Genomic DNA, 21,520 nt, shown 5'->3' on the forward strand with positions numbered 1-21,520 from the left:
TGTTAACCGCCCTGGGCCTCAGTTTCCTCTTCCTCCCCTATTTCTCCCCACCCCAAGACCTCACTGTCCCCATGCTGCCTCCCGATTTACCTCACCACGAGACTTGGAGTCCCACTGAAGGCAGGTATGTTCCTGGGACCATTTTCAGCTGACTGCTGGCTTGGGGCGTAACAACTTATTTATCACAGGGCTTCTTCATAGACGGATTTATTTCCTGAGCTCACAATCCAGGGTCAGATGCTTGTGAGAGACTTTGGAACAGGCAAACCCACAATCAAAAATAGAGGACAACCAGAGGCGGGGTTTCAACGTGGGGTGGGGAGTGCGCGGAGAGCAAGGAAAGAAAAAACTTAAATACCTTTTTGAGTGGCTATGAGGTGCATGGGGCGAGTTCACCTCCCATCCCTCACTGAATCTTCATAGCCCCTCTACAAGTAATTTCCACACTTTCATGGGGAAGAAATAGATCCAGAGAAGCCACAGAAGCCACGGAACAAGCAGATGCCATAGCCAGGAATCAAAACCAGGTCTGTCTGCCTCCAAAACTCATGAGGACCTTTTGATCACAACTTATTTAAGTTTCTAGAGAAGAATTTTACATGGTTTGGAAAAATCTGTTATAAGGAGGAAGAATTTGTCACTTCGTTTCTTCCCCTCCTCCCTCAGAAACCCATTCCCTTTGAAACCAATGTCCATTTTTAATTTCCCTGTTCTCTTCCTCCTTCTTGCCCTTGGCTTTCTCTTTTCACCCTTACTGCTGTCTAAGGTTATCAAATATCCTGAGTTGAATATCACACTGAATCCAGTAGCCCAGTAGGCATTTTTCTGGGCAAGAGGCTGGTGTCAGCTGTGGGCATGAAGCCAAGGCTGGCTGATGGGGTGAGTAGGATGGGGATAGGCTGGGGACATAGCACAGGATGTGTGCCCTCTGCTTCTCGCTGTAGGACTGGCATCCTGGAGAGACACAGGTGGAACTTCCCTCTCTGGTTTCCTGGTTCCTCTGACACTCCCTGAGCTGGGGACTGCCGGTTACATGGAGGCTCCAACAGGATCATGAATGGAGGGATGCCCGCCTGATAGTGTGCCAGCCATCAGGAAGCCTAGTGCTGTTCTTGGGCTGAAGTTATCCTGGTTCGGGCTGTGGGCAGTCGGGATGGGAAGTCTGGCACTGATTTGGCGCCCTGAGATTTCACCAATAGGCAGGAGATGCTACTCTCTAGTGTAGGAGGAAAGAAAAGTAACTAGGTTATTGATTCATTTATTTAACAAGTACTTATTGAGGACATAGTCCATACTAGATCCCTTTTTTTAGGTGCTGGAGAGTGAATGAACATGGCAGGTAAGTTCATGACCTCAAGAAACTTCACTTCCAGTGGAAGAGAGAGACAATAAACAAGCCTCAGCTTCTGAGTGGGAAGAGGGTGGAGATAAAGGGTGCCGCCGTTCAGATCTAAGACCTAAATCTCACTTCTCGCAGCTTCTTTAACCTGCTTCCTACCTGAGTGTTAATTTTCACCAATTGCAGACTGCCAGAAGCATCAAAAATTTGTGATGCAGATGATCAAAGATTTGGGACTTAAGCAAAACAAACATCTCTTCTCTTGCATTTCAAAAGTTGATGATACTGCTGTTCCCTTTGGGTTAACACCCATACAGCTCTGTGTCTTCAAAGAACATCCGTAAGACCATACCCTGGGTGGATGGATGATCTGTGGGCAAGTTTTAGGTAGTGACTTCTAGGTCAAGGTGTTCAAGGGCAGGCATTTTTCTTCCTTTTCCTCTCCTTTCTCGGTTTTTGAAATTGAAAATCATCTACGATCCACAGAGCATCCTGATGTGCGTGGGACTGTCCAGGGAGCACTGGGCATCGTGTGGGGCCTTGACATTCTTATTCAGAGAGTTAGCATTCTTCCATGAATGGGCTGGGTCCCAGTGGTAAACCTGCTGTGTTGCCTTCAGTCACGACCTGCACTGTTAAGAGCAGCGGCTTTAGGGCTAGAATTTATTCCAAAGTCTAGTTCTTCCATTTCCTAGCTATGTGAGCTTGGCTAAGGGAGGATTGTTGAGGAGAGAGTAGAGTCTAAAGTTTGAATCCTGGCTCTGACCCTCACTTTCCACGCAACCTTATGCAAGTAGCTTATCCTTGGGGCTTTGGTTACTACATCTGAAAAATGTAAGTAAATATTCCTACTTCGCAGAGGTGTTTCAAAGATTAAATGAAAAGACACATTTCAGGCGCAAAATCTGTGTATATTAGGTGGTCAAAAATGTAATTTTCTTTTAACCTTTCCTTTGGAATGAAATAAAACCTTCTGGGATAACTCCACCCCCCATCTCATAAATGGCACTGCCATTTACCCAAATGCCCAGGATAGGAGCTACCCTTGATTTTTTTAAAATAGCACTCCACCTTTTTCTGGCACACAATTCAATAGCAAGTTCCTTGGCTTGGCTCCTGAATGTCTCTTGAATCTGATTTCTCCCACCATCTCCACTGCTATTGTATTAGTTGTAGCCACAGTCATCTCTCCCTTAGTGCTTTAAAAACACATCCTCCAAATTCTTTGATGCTTCTCCATTGAGAGGTGGTGGTGATGTTCCCTCCCCTTGAACTTGGATGGGCCTAGGACTATGGTGACCAATAGAGTATTGCAGAAGTGATGCTACGTGACTTCTCAGGATGGATCATACCAGTCTTCTGTTTGGTCCTGTTTGGATTCTCCCTTCAGATGCTCCCTCTTGACTGAGCTGCCATGCTGTGAGGAAGCCCAAGAGAGGCACATGTAGGTGGCCCAGTTGACAATTCTGGCTAAGTCCCACTTTCATAGTTGCTAGTCTTTGAAATCATCCACACTCATCTGACTTTCCTGCTGAGGAGCCAGACCTCACAGAGCAGAAGTAAGCTTTCTTTACTGTACCCTTTCTGAATTCTTGATGCAGAGAATCCATGAGTATAATAAAATGATTATTGTTTTAATGCTACTTAAATTTGGTCTGTTATCCAGCAATAGATAATAGATCAGAGCAGTCCCCTTGACAACTACAGTGGCCTCCCAACTTATTTTCTTGCTCCCACTAATAGCAGCCACAGGCATGTTTTGGAAACATAGATAAGATACTATCATTCTGCAATGCAAAAACCTTCCAAACTTCTTATCTTGGTCTATTAGGCCCCACATGACCTGGCTTCTGCTCTTAGGTGCACACTAGACATGGGACACTGTCATGTTGTCACATGGAAACCAGGGGCTGGCCAAAGAATATAACACAGGACACAAAAAGCACCTCTTACAGCTCAGTTCCAGAGTCCCCACTTCAAGAGCTAAGGCAGCATCTTTTGTCTTATGTGAGTGTTTGACCCTGGGCCATAACCCCAAGCCCTCTGTGGGTGGTTATTACCTTTCCTGTACTTTTTTAGTTCTGACTTCTCTCTTGATTTCTGACACCATGGCATTTCTCCTTCTTTCAAGTACAGCTCTTGAATTTTCTACATATTTGTAGTTTGATGGGGGAATTGCATCAATTCAGCAGACCATGTTGCAAGAAATCTTAAAGCTCTCATTATTTGTACACAACATGATCATATACTTAAGAAATGGACTGGAAAGTAGTTGGAAATCAGAGCATTTTGGCAAGGTGGTCAGATATAAGATCTGCATACCCAATCAAATTTTTAGTAAAAATGGTGGGTTAAGCACACTCATCTAACTTGTACTGTCCTGAAATGCCACTAAAACTACCAGTAAAGAGTTCCTTTTTTGCCATAAATCTGCAAGGATTACAGTGAGAGTGGAGACAACATCACTTTGGAAGTTAGAAAGCAGATGATAGCTTTTGTAACTAACATAACAAAGAAAAGTCCTAAGAACCAATCATTTACACTGCAGCATCCTCAAAGACTCAGGGATCAGTGGCACTGGAAACTTTTGAGACTGGAGGTAGAAGGGGGAATAAAGAGGGTTGGTGGAAAGCTGTTTAAAAAGCAGTTGGAATGACAGTTTTTGCTTAATGCGTACGGAATTTCTGTGATGAAAATTTTTGGAAATAGGTAGTGGCAGTTGTTGCACAACATTGTAAATATAAATAATGCCATTGAATTGTACACTTAAAAATGGTTAATGTGGCAAATTTTATGTTATATATGTTTTATCACAATAATAAAAGAAGTAGTCAGACCTTTACAGCCCCTCCCTTTCTTCTTGCTGCCGGGTAGGAAGTTCTCCCATCCTGGCCAAAGTACAAGTGGCTTATTTTATGGACAGGTAAAAGAGAGGGTCCAGACACAGTTGAACTCAGGGGTACATACTGAAAATAGGGGGACAAAAATAACTGAGCACAAACCAAATGCTAAGACTCCCAGCCTTCTCTCCTACACTTTGCCCTCCTTGAATACCCAAACACAGGCCTTCAACTGCATAGCAGGAGATTGGAAAACTCTTCTCTGTGAAATTTGAGTAGCTCCAGAAGAAGCTGACATTGAAGGACTGATGTTGAGGTTCCCTAGCAAATGGCTCAGCCATATCATTTGACAGTGTTGTTCACAACCAGCAAGTTCCACCAATGGGCTCAGAGCTTCCAGTCAGTGCTTTAGGCCCCTACTCTTAAATATGGCCACCAGAGATCTGAGAAAAGATTCTGATATGAAAGACTGAAACTCCAACAAGCTTATAGGGAGGCAACAGGGAGAAAATAGAAATTTTGAAGGGAGAAGAAAATGTCAATGAAAAAGGCTATCATAAATATCCTTAGAGACATAACAGATGACATTGCATCTATGAAACAAGAACATAATGCTCTCTGAAGAAAGAATATTCAAAGAACAAAATATGCTGTTATAAATGAAAATCATGGTAGCAGAAATGAAAAACTCAATGGAAGGGTTAGAAGATAAAGCTGAGCAGATCTCTCAGCTAGTATAACAAAAAGACAGAAAAATGCAAAGTAGAAGAGAAATAATATATACATCTACATGTAAATCAACCTAGGATATTCAATATCCAAATAATAGGAGTCAGAAGGATGAAACAAAGAAAATGGACAAGAGAAAATAATTGGTGAAATAATTCAAGAAAATTTCTCATTACTTAAGAAAATGAAAATAAACCATTACTAAAAGCTTTTCATCATGAAATTTTAGAGTACTATTGTATTAATTTCCTATCACTCTGTAGTGAATTACCATGCACGTAAGTATCTCAAGTGAACGTACACTTATGTCACAGTCTCCAGGGGTTAGGGCATAGGTTAGACGGGTCCTCTGCTTAGGGGCTCCCAAGGCTGCAGTCTATGCCACATTCCAGTCTGGAGCTTGGAGTTCTCTTCCAAGCTCATGTGGTTGTTGACAGAAGTCAGTTCTTTGTGATCATAGGGCTGAGGTCCCTGCTTCCCTTCTGGCTGTCAGCTAGAGGTCACCCTCAGCTCCTGGAGATCCCTCAGTTCCTTGCCACACTGCCCTTTCACAAGCCCTCTCACAATATGGCAATTTACTTCTTCAGAGCCTATGGGAAAATCTCCCATTCCAGTCTAAGACAGAACCTTCTATGTATATAATACAATCACGAGTGATTAGCCCATCAACTTTGTCATAGAATGTCATCTAATCAAGGAAGTTACCATTCCATAATCTATTGGCTAGAAGTAAATCACAGGTTCTACTCACATTCAGATTCTATAAGGGTGTAAATCACTGGGTGGTCATCTTAGAATTCTGCCTACCACAACTGTTGATCAAACAAAGCTCTTACATACCCTCAAAATACAAAAACGCTAATTCAAAGGGATACATGCACCTCAATGTTTATGGCAGCATTATTAACCAAGATATGGAAGCAGCCCAAGTGTCTACTGATAGATGAATAGATTAGGAAGATGTGGTATATATACAAAATGGAATATTATTCAGCCATAAAAAGAATGAAATCCTGCCATTGGCAACAATGTGGATGGAGCTAGAGTATATAATCCTAAGCAAAATAAGTCAGAGAAAGACAAATACCATATGATTTCACTCATATGTAGAATTTAAGAAACAAAACAAATGAGCAAAGAAAGATAAGAAAAGAAAAGAGAGAGAGAGAGAAACCAAGAAACAGACTCTTAACCATAGAGAACACACTGCTGGTTACCAGAGGGGAGGTGGGTGGATGGGGGAAATAGGTGATGGGGGTTTAGAAGGGCACCTGTAATGAGCACTGGGTGATGTGTGGAAGTGTTGAATCACTATATTGTACACCTGAAATTAATATAACACTGTGTTCTAACTACACTGAAAAACAAACAAACAAAGAAAAAAAACCAAAAGAAGCTCTTATAAATAAATAGGTTCACACAAACAATAGGAAGCAGAGTGATTCAGCCTTCTGAATAGCGGTATTGGAGCTATTGCTGTCACAATTCTGAAGTGAAATGATTTCTTACCTACAGTTCTATACCCAGTCAAGCTATCCATTGAATGTGAAAGTAGGATACAGATATTATTGGAAATAAAAGGTCTCAAATATTTATCTCTTGCACACTTTTTCTTAGGAAACTATTGGAGACTATATAAATCAAGGGAGTAGCTAAAAAAGGGAAGATATCTGATCCAAGAAACAGGAAATAAGGAGAATCTCTAGCATAGTGGTGAAGGGACATCCTCCAAAGAGTAATGTGGCCACATTAGTGCCGGACAGAAGGCTCGGGAAGGGGAAATTCATCATGATGAAATTGATACAGTAGCTGAGGTGGGGGAATATGATGAAAAATAAATTAGACAACTGGCAGGGAGTTTTCAGTTGAGCTAGGGATAAGAACACACAAAAAAATAATCAAACAGAATAAAATATAATTGTTAACTCCAGGGATATAACAAAATTATTCAGGAAAGGGAATAGAGCTACATGGCTTAGCTCTGCCTAGCTATAGGTTCATTACAGTGTAAATACTGAACATTAACAGTGTGATAATATAATTATATAGTTTTGAAAGGATGGTGTTATGGGTTGAATTGTATTCCTCTGAAATATGTTGAAGTCCTAACTCCTACTATGCGTGAATGTGATCTTTTTTAGACATAATGTCTTACAGTGATCAAATTAAGAGGAGGTCATTAGGGTGGGCTCTAATCTGATATGACTGGTGTATTCATAAAAAGGGCAAATCTGGACATAGAGACAAACACACAGTGAGAATGCCACACGAAGATTGGAATTTTACGTCCACAAGCCAAGGAATGCCAAAGATGGGTGGTAGACCACCAGAATCTAAGAGAGAGGCATGAGACAAATTCTTCCTCACTGCCCTCAGAAAGAACCACCCCTGATGACATCCTGATTTTGGACTTCTAGCCCCGAGACCCACAAGACAATAAATTTCTCTTGGTTAAGCCACTCAGTTGGTTGTTCTTTGTTACAGCAGCCCTAGTAAACTAATGTGGATGGGGAGTATGTGCATATTGGTCAGGGGAAGGTTAGGGGGAAGTTAACAGATAATTTCTACAAGTAATATCAAGAAATAGCAGTAGAAACATGGTATTTAGAGATCGCAAGGTAAATACCAAAAGAATCATCTAAAAAAAATGAAAAGTTGTCTGTGGCAATGTGTTAAAGAGGTAGGGGAGAAGGAAGACTGAAGCTTCATGTTTATTTTAAGAAAAAGTCTTTGAACCAGATGACTGTTCAAAGACTTTTATGTTTACCAATATAGATTGATAGATTAATACAATAGCTTGATAGATTGATAAAAGTAAAAGCAAAAAAAAAAAATCCTAATATATGAGTAATCATTAACCAGAATATATAATACAGAAAAAAAGTCCCATTCACTAGGGAAATAAAACTTCTATAATGGTACCCAGGAAAAAAAAATTTTTTTAGAGAGAGAGAGAGAGATTGAGAGAGAGAACAGGGGAGGTGCAGAGAGAGAAGGAGACACAGAATCTGAAGCAGGCTCCAGGCTCTGAGCTGTCAGCACAGAGCTTGATGTGGGGCTCAAACTCATGAACCGTGAGATCAACTGACTGAGCCACCCAAGTGCCCCAATACTGAGAATAATCTTAAACAGGATATATGCCAGACCTTTATGGAGAAAATTCTAAAATTTTACTGGGGGACAAAGGTAAGTGAAAACTGGACCCTGTCTCAACCAGTGCATGTGGAGGCAGTGGCAGATAAACTTGATAGTGCAGTGTGCAAGGAGCTATTTGACCAGGATGGGGAAGGAATGTCCCCTGTGCCTGGGGAAGTCAGAGAAGGTTCTGCAGATGATGTGGACTTCGAATGAAAACCATGAAGGATGGAGTTCTCTAGAAGATGGGAAGACAGTCTAGGTAGAGAGCAGAGCCTGAACCAATGGACATGTGTTTGAGGAATAGAGTATTTGACATGAGGGAGGAAAGTGGGCATGATGGAGGACGGGGGTGGGGGGGTGGGGGGGTGGGGGGGGGAGATGAACCTGAACAGTGAAGCAGCAATTGGTCATTAAAAAGCCGCGTACACACAATGGGAGTGTTTGCTCTATTTTATAGGAATGGGAGCCTTTAAGGTTTTGAGGTAGCAGGATGAGAAAGAAGGTGAGGTTTGGGGCGCCTGGGTGGCTCAGTTGGTTGGGCTTCCGACTTCGGCTCAGGTCACGATCTCACGGTCTGTGAGTTCGAGCCCCGCGTCGGGCTCTGTGCTGACAGCTCAGGGCCTGGAGCCTGCTTCGGATTCTGTGTCTCCCTCTCTCTCTGACCCTCCCCCATTCATGCCCTGTCCCTCTCTGTCTCAAAAATAAATAAACACTAAAAAAAAGAAAAAAGAAGGTGAGGTTTGTCTCATGGAACAAGCATGTGGATGACTTCCCAATATAAGAGGCCACTGTGGACAGACAGCCCTTGTTACTGGCTTGACTCCTTCAGGCAGGTTCTCTAAGGATACTTCTCGGCAGCCAGCCCCAGACCTCAGTGAGTATTGATTCAGGGGCATTATTGTGTGGTGTTATCAACCCACCTGAGGAGGTAAACTCCATGGCCATGGACAGCACTTCCAAGGGAAGAGGCCTGTCCTAGGCCCAGTGGTGTGGGAGAAGGCCACTCCATCACACAGAACTTCCTGCCTCCCACTGCTTCTCCTTCACGTCATCAAGAGGGCAGAAATACCATGCCGAGACTCTGCAGTACCTACAGAGGAATGGATAGGAGCTGTGGGTTCTTCTTCTGAGGAGCCCTGAAAGTGCCTGCTATCAGCCTTAGTACAAGGCTCCAGGGGTGCCTGGGTGGCTCAGTCAGTTAGGTGTCTGACTTCAGCTTAGGTCATGGTCTCATAGTTCACAAGTTCGAGCCCCATGTCGGGCTCTGTGCTGACTCTCAGAGCCTGGAGCCTGCTTCGGATTCTGTGTCTCCCGCTCTCTCTGCCCCTCCCCTGCTTGTGCTCTCTCTCTCTCACAAAGAAATAAACATTAAAAAAAAATGTGACAGATTATAAAAGAAAAAAATGGCGACTCTTCTTAACTCCAAGAGCTTAACAATAGGGCTTTTGAGCCAATGTTGGCATAATGTCCCTCTGTAGATGACCTTGCTTTCGACTAGAAGCAGATGGGTGTTTTCTGGCTGAGCACAGCTCAGCATCTCTGGGCCAGTGTCACATTGAGAGAGGATGATTGGTGGTGAAGAAAGTGGCACAAAGACCTGCTTCTGTGACTCTCTGGCAATTCCTCACCTGGGCTGGCTTTCCAGGCCTGTGTCAGTGGACCTGGCCTATTTATGTCACTCTCCACCTCATTCAGCACCTCCAGTCTCTAATCCTGCTTCCTTTCCTATGGTTCTCTAAACATCTTGGATTGGTCTAACCTCAGGGCCCGTACTGAAGTTTATTCCATTTTCTAAAATGTTCTTTCCCAGTTCTTCACATGGCAGCCTTCTACTCATTCTTTCAGGAGGATATTATCATGTAGCATTAACAGCGAGAACTCTAGAGCCAGTCAGCCTCGGTTCAAATCTAAGCTCTGCCGCCTTGAGCATGGTAATGGCTCCATGTGCCTGAGTGCCTGAATTGTTGTGGGGATTAAATGAGTCAGTGTCTGTCAAGTCTCAGGATAATGCCCATCCCATGTAAGTTCTTGTAAGAGTTAGCTATTACTATTAGTCAATAACATGTTACCTTCACTAACCACTGCCATTCTGTCCTCTTATCCACTATGCAAGAATGTGTGATTATTTTATTTTCTTATTTCTTATTTTCCTCTCTGCTTCTAGAATACAAGAACCATGAGGACAGGGACCCTGCCTGTCTTGTTTACTGCTGCATGCCCCATGGCTAGAGCAGTGTCAGGCACATAGCACGTGCTCAAGAAGTAGGTGTTGAATGAAGTAATACAGTTAATGAACGTCTCTGAGGCAATAATTATTTCTTAGAGGTTGTAAGTGGGTAAAGTGCTTCTGAGCTTATGTGTGGTATAACGTGGTTTTTTTCATTAAAATTATTTCCCATCTTTGCCTCCTTGTTCAGACCCTTTACTAAAATTACTGCTTCAGTCCTTAGAACAGTGAATATGATGATTTTATTTTTATTTACCTTTATTTATTTTTTAAGTTATTTTACTGAGAGAGAGAGAGAGAGAGAGAGAGAGAGAGATAAAGAGACAAAGAGAATCCCAAGCAGGCTCCATGCTGTCAGCACAGAGCCCAAGTCAAGACTCGAACACAGGGCTCGAACTCATGAATATGAGATCATGATCTGAGCCAAAATCGAGTCAGATGCTTAACCAACTGAGCCACCCAGGCACCCTGGACATGATGATTTTAAATAGCAAATTTATAAGCTGCTGCAATCTAGACAAATTATTTTCTTATAATACTTAGGGTATATCCTGGTGTTTGGGTGTTTGCCCAATGTGCCATTTGTAGCCCTGTAAAAATCACACTGTGTCTTTTCACCTCAGAGGAGAGGGAGATATGACTTCTCATAGAGCACAGAACCCAGAAGGAGCTAAGGTAGGAATACAGATGAAAAACAACACAGCAGAGCCATCAAAACTAGTAACAGACAACTTGTAGAGCTTGTTGGCTGAGGCAGCCCTTTTATTTTTGATGGAGAATAAGTTCCAAGACTCCCTTGCAGCTAAGTCTGGGCATATGACTAGGCAATGGGATGTAAGTGGAAGAGGTGAGTGCAACTACTGGGAAGGGTCCACGAAGGGACTGTTCTTCCTTTTTTGTCCTATCTGAGAATGCAGATGTGGTGGCTGGAGCTGTAGCAGCCATATTGGCTCCTGAGTAAACAGAGGCCATGCTTGCTGGAGCTATAAGAGAAAAGGAGCTTTGCTTCATGAGGATTTTGTGGAGCAGAGCTGCCATTATCCTTGGACTATTTGTCTTTCAATGCTTATTTGAGAGAGAAATATAAACTTCTGTCTTTTTAAGCCATTGTTATTCTGAATTGGCTACTAGTCATCGCCAAACCTAATCTTAGCAAACACAGCATCATAATGGATAAATGCTGAATGTGATTTTGACATGTTAAATAAAAACTGGGGGCTGTCTGCAAATAGAAGGCTGTGACACAGGAAGTGCAGACAAGTGTGGGTCAAGATCAGTGTAGGAAGAATAGAAGAGGCTCAGCAGACTCCTTGGTACACAAGATAAGAAAAAATCCAGATCAGGTTAACAGATGGTTCTTTTCGTTAAATCCACTAAAACATGTCTTCAGTTATTAAGTGATAAGAAGTTAAAAATTAACACCACAGCCTTGCTAGGTAGCACAGAAGTTCCTCTACTTAAGAGAGAGGGTTACGTTCTTTGTGAGTCTGTTTGTTTGAGTCCAGGGGAACCAAGGCCCTGGGACCATTTCTACTTAATTGGAGTATGAGTCTTGTGAAACTTGAAAACCAGCAGATGCTTCTTCTTTGTGCTGATAAATATTTCCTGGGCCATCTTTTCTCCAAAGTAGATCAGTGCAGTGTACTAGGAGGTCTGTGGATCTGGGTGACGCTCTCCCACCTCCACCTGCCTCCTGTGGAGCCCCTAAGCTGCCATGGTAGCTACATTTTCCACCTCCCCACTCCATGTGATGTTGTGAAGATTTGGAGGGACCGAAACTCAGGGTCCACCCCCAGTTATCCACTGAGGACCACATCTACACCACCAGCACCCCACCTTCACTTCTCTTGCTTTCTACCACTGTTTTCCATTTTGCTTCTTTTATAGTACTCACCAACATGTACACTTTTATGTTTTTGTTTGTTTATTGCCTGTTTCTCTCCGCATCTTCCCATAGTATGTATGTTTCTCAAGGGTGGGGACATATCTGTTTTAGTCACTAATGTGTTGCCAGTAGCCAGCAAGTATGTTTGGGTCGTATTAGGCGCTCAGTAAAACAGGTGCTGAATGAATGAATACACACTTCAACAGCACATTCACCATGCTCTGCCGTTGGGTCCTTGAGCCAAGTCCCAGCTTTCTTCTGAGTTGACATCTGGCTTATGGGAAGCCCATGTCGGTGCTCATCTTGCAGCCCCCTGCTCTCAAGCCCCCTGGCGTTTGTTCTTTCCCCTCCTCTCTTGCTGATTGTCATGGATGGTGTATGTGCAGCGGGGCTTATGCTAAGCATTCTCCCAAACCATGCCTCCTCTTGGGATGAATCACAGCACCAGGAGCACAACAGTCCTTATTTTTTCTCTGCACTTTCAGTCTTTTATTATCTCTTCTTTCAGTTCCATTGCAATTGCACACCTTTTATTTAAAACATTTGCTGTTCTTGTACTCATTGGATAGAGTGGGATTAACCACGTTTGCAAAACTAAGTAGAACCCTGGCAAGATTGCTGCTTGCTATCAAAAGACTCCATGGTCCAAACTGGAAGGACCTTGCACTACAACTACTGCCATCTGCTGGTGGGAGGTCGAGCTGATGTGTTGCAGCTTTGTCTCCATGAAAGTTTGTAACTTGGACATTCATAAGTAGAGAAGTTTTCAAAATTTTTAATCTGTAATTTGTTGAATTTAATTATACTTAAGTTAAAACCAGAGTATAATCTCTTTTTAATCTCTTTCCATAGTGTGTTAGTTCAAACATTCTCATTTATCCCTTTGTGTTGAAGCCCCAATGTCTGGGAATAAAGAATTCTCCTGAATATGGTCACAATTCGCTTTGTCTCAGATTGTGCTCTGCGGGGTGTTAACAGGTGCTCCTACCTAAAAAATATCTGTGATAAAAAAAATTGGGAGTGCTGGCATACCTCGCTCTGGGATAGTCACAATGTGTATTACCATTTAAAAGGCTCTGGGTAACCAATGGGTATTATCACTTAAAAAGTCTTTTTTTAAAAAGAAAACCTAGTGTTTTTCAAACTTCCTTGACCATAGAACTCTTTCCTCATGTAACAGCCTGTGTTCCAACATTTTTGGGGACATGTTGAGATATATATTTATCAGGTAGATTATAAACGTTTCTTGGAGTCAAGATTCAGGTACAAAAAGGAGCCAAAACCATAGTCACAGCACCTCTGACAGAACACCGCCCTTGCAAAGCTCATTTCAGTCCTGGTGTGCAATACTTTAAACCAGCCCAGTTACAGAAGACAATGCCTGCTAGACATTCTGGAAAGGGTCCTCATGCTGTCTAGTTCAGTGCTACTGAACACCTTTCCCCAGCAGGTAATGTGATATCTCCACAATGGTTGCAGTTTGTGGAAGAGAAACATGAGGAAACTCCAGCAGCTACAGGAAGGCTTGAAGCACTTTCTTTGTTTTTTTTTGAGTAGGCTCATCTTGGCTTGCACATGTCTTAATCTGAGTAAAGCAAATTATTATTCACAGTGTGGGTGTGGCAGCCCAGGAGGACAATGATAGAAGTTCCAGTTTCACATTTTTCTTTATTTGGTTATGCATCCTGTGCATCAAAGTGATATAGGATGCTCCCAAGTCCTTCTAAGAGCTCAAGCTAAGAGACCCTATGTTTGGAGCTCCCCTTAAATACTAATCATCACATCAGAATTCCAGAGATTGTGTGCCTATGTGTCTATGTATGTGAGGGGGCATGGGGTGAGTTAGAAAGCATGAAAAATGTCCTGGGTTTTAGGAACTTAAAATTAAAGGGATGAAAGTTTGAAAACTTTTGTGGGAATGCTGATATTATTGGGCATTTGCATTCTTACCCTTGGCAACTGGTTATGTGAGGTCAGAGTTTGCAACTATCAGCCTCTAACTACTCTGTAAGAACCACAGGGAGTCAGCTCCCCGCGAATACTGGCTGTGGATGCTCTGTAACTGAATTATTCCTCATGCCCTTAGAGTGTCCCTTAAATCCATGTAAGTGGTAGGTGTTCGTGCTGGCAATATTTCGACAGCCAACTGGCCACAGATGGACCAACCTAACAGTTTATTTCACTCGATGATCAACTCCAATTTTCTAAGCACGTTTTTAAAATTATTATTTTTTTAATTAAAGTGTAGTTGACCTAAACACATTTTTTTTTTTTTAAGTTTCTGACTTTCAAGTCAACTGATGGAGTGGATGAATCTAGAGGAATGACCTTTGTATGTGTTTAATTCCACAGACAATACTTTTGGAAATCAATTGATAATTTCCTGTCCTTGGGTTGTTCCATGGGCATAAATATCTTAGGTATGCATTCCCAAGGGTGTGGTCCAGTTCCTTCTCAAGAGGCTGTTTTGTTGCTATTATAGTAATCAGCAGCAGCAGCATTACCAATGCTTACATTTGTAAAGCTGTGTTCATGAGGAATCTTGGTGGCACCGAGGGCAACCCAGTTCAAGCTCGCTTAACACAATGAGGCTTTATTGGCTCACGGAGCTTGAAAATCCGTAGGGAGAGCTGGAGTCAGTCACTTTATCTAAACAGAATCTTCCCTTCTGTGTTCATCCACTTACCCTGCTTTAATTTTCCTTCATAACTTATCATTACTTGGCATTATGTTATGTATATACTTGGTATTTGTTTACTGCCTGGGATTCCTACTGGCATGCAGGCTCCAGGTGGGTAGAGTCTTTCTTTTGTTCACCACAAAATGCCAAGCATCCAGAAATGGACATGGAATATAGGACGGACATAATGACTAGTTGTTGAATGAAAGAATGAATGAATGAGTTCATGCAGGTGCTCAAATGACATCATGGGAAATTTGTTCTGAAACATCTCCCGTTCTGCTTCTCTCTGTGTTGCTTGCATTCTTTGGAATACCTCTTCCTGTGGGGGGACAAGATGGCTCCCAGCAGAGAGGACTGTTCTGTAGTAGAACCGGCAAAAGGCCCACTGGCCGGCTTAGGTCATATGACCATCCCTTGTCCAGTGAGCATGGTTGGGGGATGCTGTTGGCCCCACTGGACCACAGAGTCTAAGGGTGGCAGGATGTAGGCTGGGAAACTAGGCTGCAATAACAGAGTGTGTTAATTGCTTTTGGTTGCACTTTTTCAACCGATCCTTACAAAACCTTGTGAGAAAAGTAAAACAGATATTATCAACCTCATTTTACAGATGAGGAAGTTGAGGCTCATGGAGGGTATGCTTCTTCAAGCAATTAGGAAGTGGTGGAGCTCTGTCCTGACCTCAAGTCTTTTGGGGCTTCACCCACCATTCTTTCTACTATATCACATCATCCGACAGGGTAGCTTCTCAGTGTGGAGAAAATGGCGTGTGGCTTGTCTTTGTGGGAGGAGCTGAAAAAGTGGGAAAAGGTTAAGAGATTTGACGAATTCCTTGAAGGGTTGTTACTTTCCTGGCCCGGTGACTTTGTTTCTCTTGGTGATCTCTCAGTGGAGCCAGCTGGTTGGCAATGGCTGGCAGTAGCTGAAAGGTTTTCCCGAGTACAAGGGGAGGGAGGACTCAAGATGGCGGAGGGAGGGAGTGGCAGGAGCAGCAAATTCTCTGAGCCTGATGACCTGAATCTGGGAGAAATAAATGGTGTCATATTTAGGCAATTCACAATCCCCTCTGAGCCATGTGGAAGCAGAGTTTTATCTTCCTGCCAGCTTCGTACACATGTACAGAATACCAATTGTTAGGGAGGAGAGGACTCTCAGGGAGCATCTAGACTTAGAATTCTCAACCACTGTTTTATGGCCTGGTGAGCCGAAATTTTAGCACCTCATGCCCGTACCCTCCCCCCGTTTCCCAACTGCACCCCTCTCTCTCAGTCACGGTGGCTGGATCTCTTTCACTGTCTCGTGCTGGGGTCAGCGATAGGACAGTCAGAGGGTTTACCAGGTCACATTCTAATTTTGACTGGAAGACACTGATCTGGTGGATTCACAGTTGAAGAACCGGGCCAGAAAAAAGTAAAGTAATTTGTCCAGGATTGTGTGGTGAGAAGCAGAGAGGAGCTGAGCCTTAAACCCAGGATTTTTTTTTTTTTTTTTTTTTTTTTAATTCAAGTTGTTTCCGGTGCTATAGTGCTTTCCAACTCTGGCTGGGTCTCACGTCAGGCCTTCTGATTTAATTGGTCTGAGGTGTGGCCGAGGCATCTAGACTTTACGAATCTCCCTGAGGGATTCTAATATGCAGCCAGGGCCGAGAACCTGAGCAGGGCCCCACTCCCCCTCCATGGGGTGGCGTGCAAGGCTGTTGCTTGCTCCAGGAGAGAGTCGAGGAACTCAGGGTAGAAACAAATTAGAAAGCATTCGAGGAGATGATAGGACAAAGGAAGAGATCTAATATCCGTATAGAAGCCTGACGAAGGAAATCAGTACTGGCTTCCAGATGCAGACGGTGTTGGGGACAAGGCCACTGCTAGCACACGGCATTTTTGTGCAAATTAGAAACACATCCCTTCTAGAGAGACTCAGCCCTGCAGGTGCCATGATTGGCAGGAGGATGGTTGCCCATCTGAATTTTATTTATTTTTTAATTTTAAAATTTAATTTTTTCACCAAAGAGGAAACTTTCATGATCAGCAAGCAAATGAAAAGGTGCCCCATGTCCATATTGATTATGGAAATGTTAATTAAAATGGTAACTCAACCTTACTGAGACCCTACTATGAACCAGGCAATATTCTAAGATTTTTCACGTAAGATGCCCTTTCACACCCATCAAACTGGCAGAACTTATAAAAGCACAACAAACAAGTTTTGACCATCAGGTACTGCTGGCAAGATGCAAATATTACTTCTCGATGGACATTTAGAGAGACCTGCACTTATATCCAAGAATGTTTTTTAACAACATTTATTTATTTTTATTTTTAATTGTTTTTCATTGATATCAGGAGGTATACACGATTCATAGTTTATTCGGCAGCTTATAATCTGTTGTTACCCTTATTATTTATTTGATGCTTACATTGTCCCAGATCTGGCCAGCAGGACTGCCTTTTTGACGTGTTCCCCTCATATTTTGATCACCTGCTTTCTTTCATTTAAAAAAAAAATTATTATTTTATTTATTTATTTTTCCATCATGGTAAGTGTACTCCATAATTCCCATCACCTATTTGACCCATCCCTCCACCCACCTCCCTTCTGGTAACCATCAGTTTGTTGTCTATAGTTAAGTGTCGGTTTATTGGTCTCTCTCTCTCTCTCTCTCTCTCCCCCCACCCCTCTTTTTTCCTTTGCTCATTTGCTTCTTAAATTCCAAAGATGAGTGAGATCATATAGTATTTGACCTCTGAATTTTATTATTATTTAAAAAAAATTTTTTTTAACGTTTATTTATTTTTGAGACGGAGACAGAGCATGAACGGGGGAGGGTCAGAGAGAGGGAGACACAGAATCCAAAACAGGCTCCAGGCTCTGAGCTGTCAGCACAGAGCACGACGGGGGGCTCGGACTCACAGACCGTGAGATCATGACCTGAGCCGAAGTCGGCCACTTAACCGACTGAGCCACCCAGGCGCCCCTTGACCTCTGAATTTTAAAAAGGACCCTTGTACCCTGTGAGCCCAGTGAGCATGAGACTCAGTGAGCAGAATAAGGCTGGGGTTTCAGCCTCCACTTGCCCCCTTGGATGTGTGGGTGCCTTGTGCAGTGAACAACCTGTGCAAGAGTGAGGCAGCTCTGGATGGGGAAATCCACCCAGCTTGAAATCCCATTCAACTACAGGCCGAGTCTCTGACAATCTTTAGAACTCCCTTCCTGTTAAATTCATCTGTTGGACAGGTGGAAACTCATGGGGTCCTAGGACTCTAGTCTTTGAACTGATAAACAGAAATTGGTTGATAAAGAAGAAATGGCCAGTGTCTTTGGGAAGCTCCCAGTCTATCTGAGAGTGGATGAAACTGGGCATAATCAGAAACCGTAAGAAGGTAGAGCTGAGTAGAACTGAAGAAAAGGTGGCCAAATCCATAACGCAAGACTTAGAAAATAAGATGGCTCAAGGGAATTCGAAGATTGTTAAAAATAGAAATCTTCTAAAATATTTTTCCATGTTACAAAAGCAATCCAAACTAATTGCAGAAAATGTAGAAAATAGAAATGAGCCAAAAGAAGAAAAGCCATTTGAAATTTTACTACTCAGAAATAACCACTCACAGTTTCCTGTTTATCCTATCAGTCTCTTCTCTATGCTTATAGATACATTGAGGATACATTTATACATATCGCAAACCCGGATTATATGTATAGACTATTTTCCAGTCTTAACAGTATTCCACAAATTTTCTAAGTAGTGGGTGATTTCCCTACCTTGTTATGCATGGCAACCCATTTAATGAGTATATCATAATTTATTTAATCCCTATTTTGGAATTTACGTTGTTTCCAGTTTTTTAATATTATAGTGTCTGATGAACATCCTTTGAGTTTTGCCTTTCACCGCATTCCTGAATGAATGCTTATTAGTGGAAATCAGGGTCAGATACATCTTGCCAAATGACTCAACAGGAAGACTGTGCCATTTTTGGCTTCCACCAGCACTGGATGAGACTGTGGGTTTCCTAGAAGCCTCCCCAATGCGGGTTAGACCAATACCTTTGACTTTAGCAGTTCCATGGCTCTAAATAAGATGAAATGGGCTGCCCTTCCTGGGATTTAAGGGCACAGCTTGAGACCCCGAAAACAGGCAGTCCCAAAGAGCTGGTTCCAGGAGTGTGTTCTCACACATCAAGGCTCAGAAATATGTTTGTCCATCCTGCGCTGAATTGTAGGTCAGAGGAAGTATCTGAGGCTGCATTGCATTTCCTCCCACCGTCTGGAGACCAGGGACAGAGTTCGTTTCTAGGCGTGGTGCTCATACGCACCCCCGCACAAGCGTCTAGTCGCCAGGCACTGCCTGTGAGCACCGTGGGAGGGCCGGGGGTGCGGGGGAGGGACATGCTTCCGCACAGGAGTAAGAAGACCTGGGAGCGACGTGGTGAGTTGCGTCCCTGAGTGTGCGGGAGGCATTCGACTCACTGCCAAGTGAGGAGGATGCGGAGTTCTTTTCTTAGAAACCTCTTTCCTTTTTTCTTTTCGTAATAAAGTTTAATGTTCATCATAAAAATAATGCACATTCTCTAAAGAAAATGTGGAAAACATGGGGATATAAAGTGAAGGAGAAATCACGCAGGGGCACACCACCCAAGGACACGTCTTTTCCATCTTGTGTGTGTGCGGATGTGTTTGTGTGCACAGTTGTTTTTATGTAGTTGTAATCACAGTAAATTACTTTTTTGTCCTTCTTTTGCTTTAACATCATATGCATTGTCCATGTCACTACATAGTCTTGATAAACATTTTTTGATTATGTAATTTTCAGTTGTGCGACTGGGCTACCATTCATTGTTCAGTACTAATATTTAGACTATTATTTCTATTTTGCAGATGAAGAAACTGAGGTCTATAGGAGATATGAGATTTACCCAACATCACAAGACAGGTAAGAGGCACAATCAACATTTCATCCATTTATCTATTATTATTCATTCACTCAACAAACATTTATAGGGCACCTGCTATTATATCATATGATACAAAGGCTATAAGGCCTTTGAGGAGCAAACACAATATTCCTGCTCATGTGGTATTTATAAATCAGTGGACAGTATGATCTCATTGGAGCTATGACAGAATCACCCCTTGGTTCTTTGTGACCTCAAAGAAAGGGCACTTGCCCAGTGTGCAGTTTGGGAATGCTTCCTGGAGGAGATAATGTCAAAGCTGAATCTTACAGGAAGAACGAAAGTTTGGGAGCAGGGCAGAGGGCACAGCCTGTGTGGAAATCTAGAGGGACTATGCTATGCTCTGGGAGCTGTGAGTAATCGGCCGTGGTGCTTGTTGGGAGAGCCTGGGCTGCATCTGTGGGTGCGAACCAGCTCACATAGTCGAACTTCTATGGCCGGCCAAGAACTTTGTTCTTTATCCTGAAGGCAGTGGGGAACCTTTGGTGCATTTTAGGGAGGAGGTGTTGGGGCCCACACTGAGGAGAGCTGGGAAGGAGGGGAAAGTATGGATTTAAGAAATAATTGGAAAGGAAGGCTAAAGGCAGACACAACTCTGCAAAGTCTTTGTAGAGGATAGGGCAGTCTGATGCTGCCACTGAGTTTGGGAATCTATGAGGAGAGGAGATAGTACACTCTGTCTTGGAACTCTGTCATGGGTTTGTTCTGAGGTACCTGTGGGACTAAGTGGGCAGTTGCGTGGAGAGAGATGGGAGGTTTGGGTGGAATCAAGGGTGGGAGGGGAGGTATTAGGGTCTAGATGCTATTCAAAGACTGAAGGAAGATGAGAATCAGAGTACAGAGCAGTGGTGGGGCAGCCTATGGGTAATCTGAAACCCCTCGAAACCCATGAACCCTCAATTCAGAAATCTACAAACAGAAAAAAGTTTAAAGGGTTTTAATAACTTTCTTGGGGTTTATAAGTGCTCTGAAGCTCATCCATGGTGTGGAGAGAGAAATGAAGTCTAAGACGGCATTCTGGAGGACACCAGTATTGTCAGGGGCAGGTGGTCAAAGGAAAACCTTCAAAGAAGATTGAGAAGGAACTGCTTGGGTTGGGCTGGGGGCAGGATAAAAACAGCGAGAGAATGACATTCTTCAGTTGCATAAAGAACTAGGTGATCAACAATATCTAAGAGTTAAGGTTAAGGTTGGTTTTAGGTTAGCATCAGATGAAGCTAAAGTTCAATAGGGTTGAGCACCAAGAGCAGTGAAAAGATGCAAGGCTTCCAGCTCATGGACCAAATCTCTCCCTATGCCCTCCTTCTCTTCTGTGATTCTCTGCTCAGGGCAGAGAGCACTCACCCATTACAAAGAGCCCCTCTCTGAGCGCCCTCTTTGGGAAAATTTGGTACATAAGAGTAAGACATTGCAAATGGGCTCTGAGCTGAGACCGCGTAGTTGATGGTTGCCCTTAATTCTCTGTCACTGAATATATCCTTTGCTCTGAAGCCTTGTAATTCCTTCCACAAAAGGGCAAGTGTGTTTCTCTGCTTCCTGACTTTGGGTTCAGCCATGTGGCTTGCTTTGACTGGTTGGATATTAGCAGAGCGGATTCCAGAAGGAGCTTGGAATACCTTGTGCAGTTGGCCTTGCCCTCCTGATCTCTGTCACTGCCCTGAGAAAAACCTGGCTGGGGGGCTCCCTGCTCCCACCCCTTTGCTGACCCATTGACTCACGAGTGACAAAGTCAG

The 21,520-nt window shown here is 43.1% G+C and overlaps 1 long non-coding RNA gene across 1 annotated transcript in view; it reads left to right on the forward strand.

Moving 5' to 3' along the window:
- The window catches only part of LOC144616577 (uncharacterized), an 86,144-nt gene that overhangs the window by 55,221 nt on the left and 9,403 nt on the right, over nucleotides 1-21,520 (forward strand). The window contains exon 2 of the long non-coding RNA XR_013555932.2: nucleotides 19,711-19,765. This is a non-coding gene — a long non-coding RNA (uncharacterized LOC144616577). The remainder of the gene's footprint in view (nucleotides 1-19,710; nucleotides 19,766-21,520) is intronic.

This window comes from Panthera onca, chromosome B3 (genome assembly GCF_046562875.1).
Source record: "Panthera onca isolate mPanOnc1 chromosome B3, mPanOnc1 haplotype 2, whole genome shotgun sequence".
NCBI lineage: Eukaryota > Metazoa > Chordata > Mammalia > Carnivora > Felidae > Panthera > Panthera onca.